The sequence below is a fragment of the Chrysemys picta genome, chromosome 12, assembly GCF_011386835.1.
Source record: "Chrysemys picta bellii isolate R12L10 chromosome 12, ASM1138683v2, whole genome shotgun sequence".
NCBI lineage: Eukaryota > Metazoa > Chordata > Testudines > Emydidae > Chrysemys > Chrysemys picta.
In genome coordinates this window covers 22,547,154-22,561,452 of record NC_088802.1, presented here as the reverse complement: position 1 = coordinate 22,561,452, position 14,299 = coordinate 22,547,154, and the positions used below count along the sequence as shown (strand labels likewise).

The window sequence follows — 14,299 nt, the reverse complement described above, 5'->3', positions numbered from 1 at the left end:
TCAAAGTCTTTGTCTTCCTAGCGTTCTTGTTGCTTCCAGAATAGGTGGGGGAGGAGAGAGGTGGTCTCATGATGCCGCTGTCCCTTATTTTATACTCTCAATTCATGTCCCTGGAAAAATACTGGCCCAGACATGTCCTGGTGGGCCTTTCTGAATCACAGAGTTGAGCAATTACCATTGTGTGGTGCTTGCACACTGTCTGTAACAGAATTGTAAACCTCCAGTTTACAATTCCCCTGCTGGTCAATGGCTGGTGATGGTCATTTAACATCCCCCTGGGTGTGAGCCAGCTCCTATGTTGTCACTGGAGAACTAACAGTGGGCAACTCCCAAACTTTCAACACATTTCAATAACAACCATATTAAAAATGTCATAACACCATATACAATGATATATATATATCTGATATATATATATAATGATATCTATATAGAATTCTGTCAATATATATATAAAATATCATAACACCATATATATATATATATATATGGTGTTATGATATTTATATATATATATATATATATATATTGACAGAATTATATATATATTGACAGAAGAATGAGTTTCAGCAGATCATGACCTTTCATATGATACCTTACAAGACACGTTTTTTATGAAATATCACAACCATATACAAAAGATAAATATGGGGGGTTACAGGATTCTATTTTGAGGTACAGTGCATCGCAGACTGATTGCTTCAACAACCAGACAGCTTCCAAAACCTCAGGCTAAATTATTATCTCAGAGTCTCTGCTTTTTTTTTTTGGTGAAAGATACATTTACTGACTGCTTTGCTCAGTGCTTCCTTGAACTCTCTGTTTCTCAGGCTATAGATGAGGGGGTTTACCAGGGGAGTTAGGACCATGAAGCAAAAAGAGAGCACTTTCTTCAGATCTCTGAGTGTATCACGTTTTGGTAGAATGAGGACAGTCATTATGGTTCCAAAGAAAATTGTCACCACAGTGAGGTGAGAGGAGCAGGTGGAAAAGGGCTTTTGTCTCCCGGTCGTGGAAGGGATTCTCAGGATACTGACAAGGATAAACACGTAGGACATCAGGGTTAGTAGGAATGGAGGCAGGGTGAATACGGAGATTATTATGAAATCCACCAACATGCTCAGGTGAGTGTCACTGCACGAGAGTTCCATCAGTGGGATGGGATCACAATAGAAATGGTCAATTTCATTTGAGCATCAGAATATTAACTGTGATATGAATAATATTAAGACGGTACTGGCCAAACAACCATTTAACCATGACCCAGCAACCAGCTGGAGGCGAAACCTGTTATTCATAAGAGTTGAATAGTGCAGGGGTTTACATATCGCTAAATACCTATCATAGGACATTGCTGCTAGGAGATAGCATTCCGTAGCAGCCAGAGAGCCGTAGAAATACAGTTGTGTGATGCAGCCACTCACTGAGATGGTTTTGTCCCCAGTCAGCAGACTGGACAGTAACCTGGGCAGGAAGGTCGAGGTGTAGCAGATCTCCAAGTAGGACAAGTTGCCCAGAAAAAAGTACATGGGGGTGTGAAGGTGTTGATCAGTCACAACAAGCACCACGATGAGAGTGTTCCCAGCCACAGTTGCCACGTAGATCACTAGGAACATTAGAAAGAGAAGAATTTGAAGGTCAGGGAGATTCCCGAATCCCAGGAGGATTAATTCTGTGACGGTCGTTTGGTTTCTCCAATCTGTGTCCGCCATGGGTTGGGGCTAGGAACAAAAAAATAAGCTGGGCAATTGAATTGGAAGAACATAGCATTAAAAGTTAATCAAGTCTTGTGAATTAATACCAGAAATATTGAGAATATCCCCTTCCTTTACTGGTTACAGGCTGAAATTTTAAGGCTAAATGTAGATTTGAGAGCAAAGTGCCAGGAGTCTCAGTCCGAGGAAAGAACATTGTTACCCATGTAGACCACCCTCTGCCATATCAGAGCAATGACTAATATAACAGTCTATATCTCTGGTAGAGAATTGGTCTGATCTGTCATATCAGACCTTGGCTATCTATCATATCCCATCTTGTGACATACCAGAGCTTAACAATGATGCTTAAGTTCTATATTTCACTTCTGTCAATAGCCAGAACCATGCCAGGTCGTAGGAGTCAAAACCAATAAGTACGTCAACTAAAATCTTGGACTCAGATTTTTTATTGAAGTCTAGTTTCCATATGTACTGATTTCTTGTTAGAAATAATGGAATGATGCGGCCTCTGGCAGGACACAACTGAGAGTATCAATTCAGGACAAATTGCTTTGAGCAGGGCAGTTACAGCCAAAGCTGGAACTCCTGTACTATTAAGGCACCAAACCAGCCAAACAGAGATGACTTTGGTTTAACTCAGTGGCTAACCACACGTCACACAAACAATTCCCTTAGATACTCCAGTTTACCAGTATCACCACCAGCACCGCTCCTTATGGGGATGACTCGTTATGAGAATCAATATCCCAGTAAAAGAAGAATGGTTCTCCCGATCCCAAAGGACCAAGCCCCAGACCCAGGTCAATATACAAATCAGATCTTACCCACAAATCACGTTGTTGCCAATCCTTTAGAATCTAAAATCTAAAGGTTTATTCATAAAAAGAAAAAAATATAGATGAGAGCTAAAATTGGTTTAATGGAATCAATTACATACAGTAATGGCAAAGTTCTTGGTTCAGGCTTTTAGCAGTGATGGAATAAACTGGAGATTCAAATCAAGACCCTGGAATACATCCACAACTTGGATGGGTCATTCAGTCCTAGTTCAGAACTTCAGTTTGTAGCAAAGTTCCTCCAGAGGTGAGAAGCAGGATTGAAGACAAAATGGAGATGATGCAGCTGCCTTTTGTAGTCCTTTTGCCATGTGGCTTGTTCTTTCTTTGTCTCAGATACAAGCTACACAGCACATGGCAATGGAAAACCTTAGAGTTGTGTCTATAGGTATATTCCTGTATGTCTTTCTGAGTCACAAGGTGTATCTGCCTTCTCTCAATGGGTCAGTTGTATAGCTGATGGTCCTTAATGGGTCATCAAGCAGGCCAGGCTGATGCAAATTGTGTGGGGTGTCACCCAGAAGCATAGCACAAGTTTGAAATACAGACAGTACAGAGCCAATACTTATAACTTTAAATACAAACATGATACATGCAAACAGGAAGCATAATCATAACCAGCAAATCATAACCTCCTCATAGACACCTTACTTAATCTCCTTTATACAAGATTTGGTGTCACTACAGAATCTTGGTTGCAACAATGGTCTATACAGTCACAGTTTGTGTCAATAATGTCACAACATATATCCTGGTATATTCAGCATTTCAATGTCCTATAGGAAAAGGAACAATTTTCATCCCCTCACAAAAGATCAGTTTATGTTGTAAATTATGAAGTGGAGTAAATTCTCCTCTAGTTGCTGTGGTAGTGATGGTGACGTGGTCAGGAACTGGCAATGACTTTTCTGTTTCCTGATGTTGACTATGTAGCAGTAATAAAATACAGCTCTTTGGATAGTGGATCTTAGGAACTGACTAAATAATATCTGCTACTATCCACAGTTCTTTACATAGTGTAGAGTTCCTTTTCTCTTCAATGCTCTTTCCTCACCACTTATGCATCATTATACAGTTTCACCTCCCTTTCCACTTCCCTCTGTTGGTCATTTGGAAACATAATTTCTTCTTTCTTGCCCTTCCACTTTGGCTGCTGTCCATTGGCCATTGGGCTGCACCTCCCCCATTCCTCTGCCCTCTAGTGCCCCTACACAGCATAACTATATCTTTCCTCATTTCTTACCCATTGCTAGGTGTCAAGGCTCCTTCCCCACTCTGAACTTTAGGGTACAGATGTCGGGGCCTGCATGAAAACTTCTAAGCTTAACTACCAGCTTAGATCTGGTCCACTGCCACCACTCCCAATGTGCTAATTCTCTTCCCTGGGTAGCCTTGAGAGACTCTTCACCAATTCCCTGGTGAACACAGATCCAAACCCCTTGGATCTTAAAACAAGGAGGAATTAACTATCCCCCCTCCTCTCTCCCACCAACTCCTGGTGGATCAAGATTCAACCCCCTTGGATCTAAAAAAATAGGGAAAATCAATCAGGTTCTTAAAAAAAAGGCTTTTAATTAAAGAAAAAGGTAAAAATCATCTCTGTAAAATCAGGATGGAAAATAACATTACAGGGTAATCAAACATAAAGAGATCAGAATACCCCCTCCAGCCTTAGGTTCAAAGTTACAGCAAACAGAGGTAAACACCCTAGTAAAAGGTACATTTACAAGTTGAGAAAACGAAGATAAAACTACCACGCCTTGCCTGGCTGTTTACTTACAAGTCTGAAATATGAGAGACTTGTTCAGAAAGATTTTGAGAGCCTGGATTGATGTCTGGTCCCTCTTAGTCCAAAGAGCGAACTCTCCCCAAAACAAAGAGCACAAACAAAAGCCTTCCCCCGACCAAGATTTGAAAGTATCTTGGACCCTTATTGGTCCTTTGGGTCAGGTGTCCGCCAGGTTACCTGAGCTTCTTAACGCTTTACAGGTAAAAGGATTTTGGGGTCTCTGGCCCGGAGGGATTTTATAGTATTGTACACAGGAGGGCTGTTACCCTTCCCTTTATAGTTATGACACCCCCCCCCCCCCGCAAATTACAGATAGTGTTGGACAGCCGGTTGCACACTGGCTGTGATTTCTTACTGGAGCTCTAGGAGAAAACAGAGTTAATAAGACACATGCACCTTCATACATACAACTGATTATAGAAAAAGTAACAATATGTCCCACATTCCAAGAACAATTTTTAACCAGTTGATTCTGGGAAACTTTCCCAGGAGAGTGCATCAGCCACTTTGTTAGAAGTTCCTGAAATGTGTTGTATTTTAAAATCAAAATTTTGGAGAGCTAAACTCCACTGAAAAAGTTTTTTGTTATTCCCCTTCGCGGTATGAAGCCACTGTAGCGCAGCATGGTCTGTTTGTAGTTGGAAACGCCGTCCCCAAACGTATGGGCGTAGCTTTTCCAGCGTGTACACAATGGCGTAGCATTCCTTTTCGCTGATTGACCAGTGGCTTTCCCTCTCAGACAGTTTCTTGCTGAGAAACATGACAGGATGGAATTCTTGATCCGGTCCTTCCTGCATTAAAACTGCTCCCACACCCCGCTCGGATGCATCGGTGGTTACTAGGAACAGTTTGTCAAAGTCTGGGGCCCTTAGCACACGGGGAGATATGAGTGTCGCCTTAAGCTGGTTAAAGGCCTTTTGACACTCATCAGTCCACTGAAATGCATTTGTCTGTTTCTTTCTGGTTAGGTCTGTTAGTGGGGCGGCGATTTGGCTGCAGTGTGGTACAAATCGCCTATAATATCCAGCCAAACCTAAGAAGGATTGGACCTGTTTCTTTGACTTTGGAACCGGCCACTTTTGGATAGCATCCACTTTGGCCTGTAGGGCATTTATAGTTCCTTGACCCACCTGGTGCCCCAGGTAAGTCACTTTGTTTTGGCCTATTTGACTCTTTTTAGCCTTAACAGTTAGTCCTGCCTGTTGGATGCGCTTGAAGACTTTTTCCAGGTGCTCCAGGTGTTCTGCCCATGACTCAGAAAAAATGGCCAGATCATCGAGGTAGGCAACTGCAGATTCTCCCAATCCCGCTAGGAGACCATCTAGAAGTCTTTGGAAGGTGGTGGGTGCATTTCACAGCCCGAAAGGGAGTACGTTGAATTTATACACCCCTGCCTGGGTGACGAAGGCTGACCTTTCCTTGGCGGGTTCATTTAGTGGTACTTGCCAGTACCCCTTGGTTAAGTCTAAGGTAGAGATGAATTGGGCATGTCCCAATTTATCCAATAGCTCATCTGTATGTGGCATTGGATAGTTGTCAGGACGAGTTACAGCATTTAGCTTATGGTAGTCCATGCAAAAGCGTATTTCCCCATCTGGTTTGGGAACTAGAACCACTGGAGATGCCCATGCACTCTTAGAGGGGCAGATTATACCCATCTGTAGCATGTCCTGTATCTCCCTTTTTATAGCAGTTTGAGCTTGAGGTGACTCCCGGTAGGGTGGGGTTCTAATTGGGTGAGCATTACCTGTGTCAATGGATTGGTATGCCCGTTCGGTCCACCCTGGGGTAGCTGAGAACATTGGCACAAAGCTAGTGCACAGCTCCTTGATCTGCAGCTGCTGCAGACGTCCAAGGGTGGCGGAGAGGTTCACCTCTTCCACGCCACCATTACTTTTTCCTTCGTCGTAGACACCTTCAGGCCACTCCGTGTCATCTGTTTCCTGGGCTGTAAATTGAGAAACCTTTAATTCTCTGGAATAAAAGGGCTTAAGAGAATTAACATGGTATACCTTAGGCTTTATATTGGAGGTGGGGGATGCTATGAGATAGTTAACAGCTCCTAGGTGCTCCTGGACCGTGAATGGTCCTTCCCACGACACTTCCATTTTATGGGCCTGGAGCGCCTTTAAGACCATGACTTGGTCTCCTACTTTGAAGGACCGTTCTCTGGAATGTTTATCATACCAGGCCTTTTGCTCTTTCTGAGCATCCTTTAGGTTTTCTTTAGCAAGGGCTAAAGAGTGTCGGAAGGTGCTTTGTAGGTTGCTTACAAAGTCTAGAATGTTAGTTCCTGAAAAAGCATAAACCCCTCCCATTGCTGCTTCACCAACTGTAATGGCCCCTTAAACTCGGGGCCATACACATGTTAAAATGGTGAAAACCCTAAACTGGGATGTGGTACAGCCCTGTAGGCAAAAAGCAACTGCTGCAACACTAGGTCCCAATCATTGGAGTGTTCATTTACGAATTTACGTATCATGGCCCCCAAAGTTCCATTTAACCTCTCCACCAGGCCATTGGTTTCATGGTGGTAAGGGGTGGCAACCAAGTGATTCATCCCATGAGCTTCCCACAGGTTTTTCATGGTCCGTGCCAGGAAATTAGTTCCCGAATCTGTAAGGACGTCGGAGGGCCACCCTACCCTGGCAAAAATGTCTGCTAATGCCCGGCACACACTTTTAGCCCTGGTGTTGCTTAAGGGTACTGCTTCCGGCCATCGGGTAGCAAAATCCATGAAAGTCAGTATGTACTCCTTTCCTTTGGGTGTCTTCTTTGGGAAAGGACCCAGAATATCCATAGCTACTCGCTGAAATGGGACCTCAATTATGGGTAGTGGCTGGAGAGGGGCTTTGATCTGGTCTTGGGGCTTTCCCACTCGTTGGCACAACTCACAAGACCGGACATAATTAGCAATATCATTGCCCATTCCCTCCCAGTGGAAGGACTTCCCCAACCGGACTTTGGTTCTGTTCACCCCAGAATGGCCACTGGGATGATCATGAGCTAAGCTCAAGAGCTTTACCCGATATTTAGTCAGAACTACCAACTGCCTTTGAGGATGCCAGTCTTCCTGGTGCCCACCAGGAAGAGTCTCTTTGTATAAAAGTCCTTGTTCTACAACAAACCGGGATCGTTAGAGGAGCTGAGAGGCGGTGGGGTGCTCCGTGCAGCCGCCCAAGCTTTCCGAAGGCTGTCATCTGCTTCCTGCTCGGCATGGAACTGTTCCCATGATGCTGGAGACATCAGTTCCTCCTTGGACTGTGGACTGGGGCTTGGTACCCCTGGAAACGATGCAGGTGCTGGGGCTGCTTCCGTTGACTGTGAACCGCTGTCCGCTGGTGCACTATGTTGTATTTCAGGCTCTGGCTGCGCCTCTTGGGTAGGGTTATCTGCTGCTTCTGTCAGTTCATGCTCGCTGGTGCCCTCTGGCATTGGAGTTGTAGATGGGTTTGCAAACGCTGTACTCAGTGCTGGCAATGCTTTAGGCGCTTGTTGTTTTGCCAGTCAAGGTTCTGGGACTGGCTTTGGCTGGGTCTCTGGGATTGAATCCACTACAGCTGTTGCAGTCGTTGGCAGGGGATCCGGTTCCACCACCTTTGTCTGGGTCTCTGGTAACACAGACGGGGACCGGGTGGACGGCTCAGGAACAGGGATGGGGGTGAAAGCTTGTTTAGCCTGGCTGCGGGTGACTATTCCCACCCTATTGGCTAGCTTCATATGGTTGGCCAAGTCTTCCCCCAGCAGCATGGGGATGGGATAATTGTCATAGACTGCAAAAGTCCACATTCCTGACCAGCCCTTGCACTGTACATGCAACTTGGCTGTAGGCAAGGTTACAGACTGTGACACGAAGGGTTGAATTGTCACCGGAGCCTCCAGGTTGATGAGTTTGGGGTCCACTAGGGATTGGTGGATAGTTGACACTTGTGCCCCAGTGTCCCTCCACGCGATAATCTTCTTTCCGCCCACTCTCAAGGTTTCCCTTCGCTCCGAGGGTATGAGAGAGGCATCTGGGCCTGGGGATCTTTGGTGTGATTGTGGTGTAATGAACTGTAATCGGTTGGGGTTCTTGGGGCAGTGGGTCTTTATATGTCCCAGTTCATTACATTTAAAACATCGCCCCGCTAAGGTATCACCGGGGCGATGTTGGTTGGTTGAAACTGGTGTGGTGGCGTGAGAAGGCGTCTGGGGTTTCCCTTGGGAGGTAGGTGGGGCCTTGGGTTGTCCCCGGTGGTAAGGTTTTGTTTCAGGTTGCCCCTTCTGATATTCGCTCCAACTGCTACTAGTTTTTTTATTTTTCTGCCACGTCCACCCATTTGGCTCCAATCTCCCCCACCTTGGTTATAGTTTTGGGCTTCACATCAAGGATGTACCTTTCTGTTTCCTCAGGAACAACCTCTAAAAACTGCTCCATTTGCATTAGGAAGGGCAACTCTTCTGTAGATTTAACATTTGCTCCTGATATCCAGGCCTCCCAATTTTGCCCAATGTGGTAGGCATGTCGGATAACTGACATGTCTGGTTTCCACCTTAGGGCTCTGAATCGCCAACGTGCATGCTCGGGTGTTAGCCCCATTCGGATTCTGGCCTTGTTTTTAAAAAGTTCATAACTATTCATGTGTTCCTTAGGCATTTCAGCCACCACCTCTGCTAAGGGTCCACTGAGCTGCGGCCTCAGCTCTACCATGTACTGGTCTGCAGCAATGCTGTATCCAAGGCAGGCCCTTTCAAAATTTTCTAAGAAGGCCTCAGTATCATCGCCTGCCTTGTAGGTGGGGAAGTTTCTGGGATGGGAAGCAGTACCTGGAGAGGGGTTGTTAGGGTTGGCTGGTATATCCGGCCTAGCTCTTGCTAATTCCAGTTCATGCTTCCTCTCTCTTTCCCTCTCCTCCATAGCTCTCTTGTGGGCAGCCTCCTCTGCCTAATTTCTAATTATTTTAGTTCCATCCGTCTCTTATGTTCGTTTTCTTTTTCTGTTGCTTCCAGTCTAGCCAGTACTAGTTTGTTAGCTGCTTCACTAGTAGTCATTTCCCTGCTTTCTTGTGCTGGGCCACACCCCTCTGCAATTCACTTAAACTGGGATGCACTCAGCTCAGGGCTGCCTTAGGTAACAGAGACTTTCTAACTAGCTATCCCAGAGAGGTAGAAAGAAAGAAAAAACAATTCAACTTGTAAATTCCTTTTGCCAGCTGTTTGCTCACTGCTTGAACCCTTCTCTTAACAAAGACCCTTGTTAAAAAAACTTAACACCTCTGCATTCAGGCAAGGAAAGATAAGATATGCATCTACCTTCAGCTCTGCTTTCCAAGCAGCTAGAAAGGAGAAAAAAAAATCTTACTTGCTTTTGGTTTAAAATGATCCCACTGCTCTGCCACCATGTCAAGGCTGCTTCCCCACTCTGAACTTTAGGGTACAAATGTGGGAGTCTGCATGAAAACTTCTAAGCTTAATTACCAGCTTAGATCTGGTCCACTGCCACTACTCCCAATGTGCTAATTCCCTTCCCTGGGTAACCTTGAGAGACTCTTCACCAATTCCATAGTGAATACAGATCCAAACCCCTTGGATCTTAAAACCAGGAGAAATTAACCATCCCCCCTCCTCTCTCCCACCAACTCCTGGTGGATCAAGATCCAACCCCCTTGGATCTAAAACATAGGGAAAATCAATCAGGTTCTTAAAAAGAAGGCTTTTAATTAAAGAAAAAGGTAAACATCATCTCTGTAAAATCAGGATGGAAAATAACATTACAGGGTAATCAAACTTAAGGAGCCCAGAGGACCCCCCTCTAGCCTTAGGTTCAAAGTTACAGCAAACAGAGGTAAACACCCTAGCAAAAGGTACATTTACAAGTTGAGAAAAGAAAGATAAAACTACCACACCTTGCCTGGCTGTACCTACAAGTTTGAAATATGTGAGACTTGTTCAGAAAGATTTTGAGAGCCTGGATTGATATCTGGTCCCTCTTAGTCCCAAGAGCAAACTCTCCCCAAAAGAAGGAGCAGAAACCAAAGCCTTCCCCTGACCAAGATTTGAAAGTATCTTGTCCCCTTATTGGTCCTTTGGGTCAGGTGTCCGCTAGGTTACCTGAGCTTCTTAACCCTTTACAGGTAAAAGGATTTTGGAGTCTCTGGCCAGGAGGGATTTTATAGTATTGTACACAGGAGGGCTGTTACGTTTCCCTTTATAGTTATGACACTAGGTGTTTGCTGTTGAAAATTATAATCATTGGGAACCAAATCACACAATAGCATGATTGGAACATTAGAGGCTACAAATACTCGTACAACATGAGCAGGTTTAAACAATTTATCCGGGGTTTGCCATTAATCCAGTGCATTTCGGTTTGTGTGGATTCTTTTTCCAATGGAAATCCATAGATAGAAATTACAGTGACAGCAGCCCAGTGGTTGGGAGTTACGAACCCAAATCCTTTTGAAATGGGAGCTGGACGCTTAACTCTGTTAGGTCACTTGGAAAATCCTTTCTGCAGTGCTGAAGTCCTACAGTTCTCACTGGTGCCCAGCTTCCCCGCCACTGGGAAAGTCCTAACATGCTCACAGTGGCTGAGCCAGCACTGCTGTGTTTCGCACCACAGGAGTTCTGCTCGTTGCTAGGCTGTAGCCACTTCCTCTCACCATAGGTTATGTCATGCCCTGAGGAGAGCCCCTGCATGCAGCAGAGCTTTCCAAGACATCTGGGGCTGGCAGGACACTATGTCCTGAGAACGAGCCCTCTCGGGATGTGCGTTTCTTGCAGTGATTTTTGGGAACAGTCATTGTAACAGGTCCCCACCCTTTGAACTGTTCTGTGCAGTTGGTGACAGCAGAGCAGCTGGTGCCTTGCAGGGCCACATGAAGAGTTCCTCTTCAGTGACCATTTGACAGATCCGATCCCAGAAATGCCTTCAGTTCTATGGGTCACCTGGCAAACCCCCAGCTGGGTCTGGACAGTCCCAGTGTCCCTGGCTTGTGAGTCTAGCTCTTTGTTTGCCCATGTTCCCAGCCTCCAAGGGCCCTGTGAGCCTGGTGCTGTTGCTTTGCTGGAGCAGGTCCCAGCCAGGTTTAGCTCAGATAAGAGCTATAAAGCTATTCCTGGTGAAGTGTTCAGAGGTCACTGCTTGGCCCTGGCTGTTTACATCCAGCCTGTGTGAGTGTAATGAAGGTGGTTGGTTTTCAGGGGGTATGGTGGGAATGGAATTAGCCGCAATTTCAGAGGTAGCAGATTTCCCAGGCTTACATCCCCACATAGGCTACAGCAGAAGTTAGTATTTTTATTGACCAACCATTTATTTTGATAAAAAATGGCTTTTTTGGAGATATAAAAAAATGGTTAAAATTGTCTCCACTCTTCCTGGTGCCCTGTTGAAAAATCCATGATGAAAACATGGCTATGGCCATCTCCCACCCTGGTCCTTCCACTTAGATGGACAACACTGAGTGCTGAGACTTTCAATGGGAGTTTTCAACTTAATTTTAATGGGGCAGTGTGACAGGACCCCTGGGGTACAACCTGGAGCTCTGTAACTTCTGTGCCCCCTTATCTCTCCAGACTGGGCTGTTTCTCATGATGCTTTAATAGTGAGAAGCAGCAATCTCCTCCCCCGCACAGTTACTGTTATCACTCAGTAACAAGCAGACACAGACACACTTGAATGCTCTTCAAGCTACTCATGAACTATACAAAGGCAGACATCAGCAAATCCCCCCAGCCTTGCACCCCAAGAAATATATCATCTTAAACTGCTTAAGACCTTCTCTTCAACAATGCAAGCTCATTAATTAGTTCACCACTTCATCAAAGGATAGTGGACATGCACCAGCCTTTATAATCTGAGCAGATTCCCCAAGCATTTTAGACAAACTCATTGGTTAAGATTAAACATTAAAATAAGTTTATTAACTACAGAAAGATAGATTTTATGTGATCATAAGTGTTAGGTAACTATCTCTGACCTTTATGTCTAAGAAAAAAAAATACAAACACATTCTAAATCCTGAACTTTATCAGACTCAGTAATATCTGAATCAAACAGCTTTTCACACCCCACTGGATGTTGCAGCCAGGTTACAGTTCTTAACACACAGGCTGAATTCCCTTCTCACCCTGGGACCAACCTCCCCAGTTCAAAGTCTTTGTCTTCCCAGTGTTCTTGTTGCCTCCAGAGTAGGTGGGGGAGGAGAGAGGTTGTCTCATGATGCCCCTGTCCCTTATTTTATACTCTCAAGTCATATCCCTGGAAAAATACTGGGATATCCTGGTGGGCCTTGAAGAGTCACAGAGTTGAGCAATTCCCATTGTGTTGTGTTTGTGCAACTGCCTGTTTCAAAATTGTAGACTTGTTCTTTATAATTTCCCGGCTGGTGATGGTCGTTTAATGCTTGCCTGGGTGTGGGTTTCCTCCTATGTTGTCACTGGAGAACTAACAGTGGGCGACTCCCAGACTCCTAATATATTTCAATAACAACCATACAGCAAAACTGATAATGATGTATACCAGAGGTTCCCAAACTTATTTGGCCTACCGCCCCCTTTTCAGAAAAAAAATTACTCAGCGCCCCCCTGGAAATCTACCTTCTTTAAGCGAACAAACAGAAAGATGCAGTGACAAATTTGCGTTATTTTATGTATCTATATTTCTGCCTACGTCCTACAATATAGTAAAGAAAGATGTGTTATTAGAATATCGCCCACGACATCAGGTATACAGTGGTTTTTGCATAAGACGACAAAAGACAACCAAACTAAAATGCTAATGAAACTAATAAACTGGGTTTTGTTCTTTGCTCAGCATTAGATATATGTATTTGATATTGAATTGTCAAATATCAAACTAAATTTATCAAGAAATAATTAATTTAAAAAATAATCAATATGCAATTAAAAATCAGTTAATAGTTTTAACTTAGTTTGCTCTTATTTAAATAATTGTTCCTTATTAACACACGCCTTATTTACCACTTAACACAGATGATTCGATAGATATAAATAAATGTTAATAGTTAACAGTTTTTTTACGATTTCATTCCCCCGCTTTTGTTAATATTGTAATAAAATATGACAAATATATTGACTGTACACTTCAAATAGTACTGTACCGACATAAGCCTGCTACGATTTTATTAGTAAGCACTAGAGACACAGAAATGTACGGTAGATATGTAAGAAAATGTATAAAAATACTCACGTGTAAATTGCGGTTTTTTTGAAACAACAATAATACAATTTGCTTTGTATGTGATCCGTAATCCATAAAGATCGAAGGTATCGAATATGAATAAAAAAATTTAAATACTTATTGCACTATTATTAACTGCTTTTTATGCAAGTCAGAAACAATCTAAATTAGATTTCATACATGTCGCCTATTTATAGTATTGTATTGTAAACAAGTCATTACACGCACATATTCCTGCCGATGCATGCTAGACTTCCTGACAATGCGCGACACGCTTGCCTGCCAACACTTGCTTGTTAAGAGCTGTTGGCGGACTTGACACCTGATTGGTTATAATTTGTGAATTTATTTGGAAAATAAAGTAATCACTATAACTTTAACTCTATGTTACACAACAGATGAAAAATGTGCGAACGTTTTTTCAAAATTTTCTTATATTCTCTTTATGCTTCCACCGCCCCCTTATTTTTATTCAACGCCCCCCAATTGCACCCAAGGCGACTACTGCCCCCCTGGATCGTTCCAGTGCCCCCCAGGGGGCGGTATTGCCCACTTTGGGAACCTCTGATGTATACAATGATGATATACATATTTTGACAGAAGAATGAGTTTCAGCAGATCATGATACCTTACAAGGAATGTTTTGTATGAAATATCAAAACCAAATACAAAAGATGAATATGGGGGTTACAGGATGTTATTATGAGCTACAGTGCATCGCTTCAACAACCAGGCAGCTTTCAAAACCTCAGGCTAAATTATTATCTCAGAGTCT

General features: G+C 43.8%; 1 pseudogene; it reads right to left on the bottom strand.

Annotated features, from left to right (window-relative positions):
* Positions 1–740: 740 nt before the first annotated feature.
* LOC135974549 (olfactory receptor 6N1-like) lies at positions 741–1,712 on the bottom strand (annotated as a pseudogene).
* Between the last annotated feature and the right edge of the window lie 12,587 nt (positions 1,713–14,299).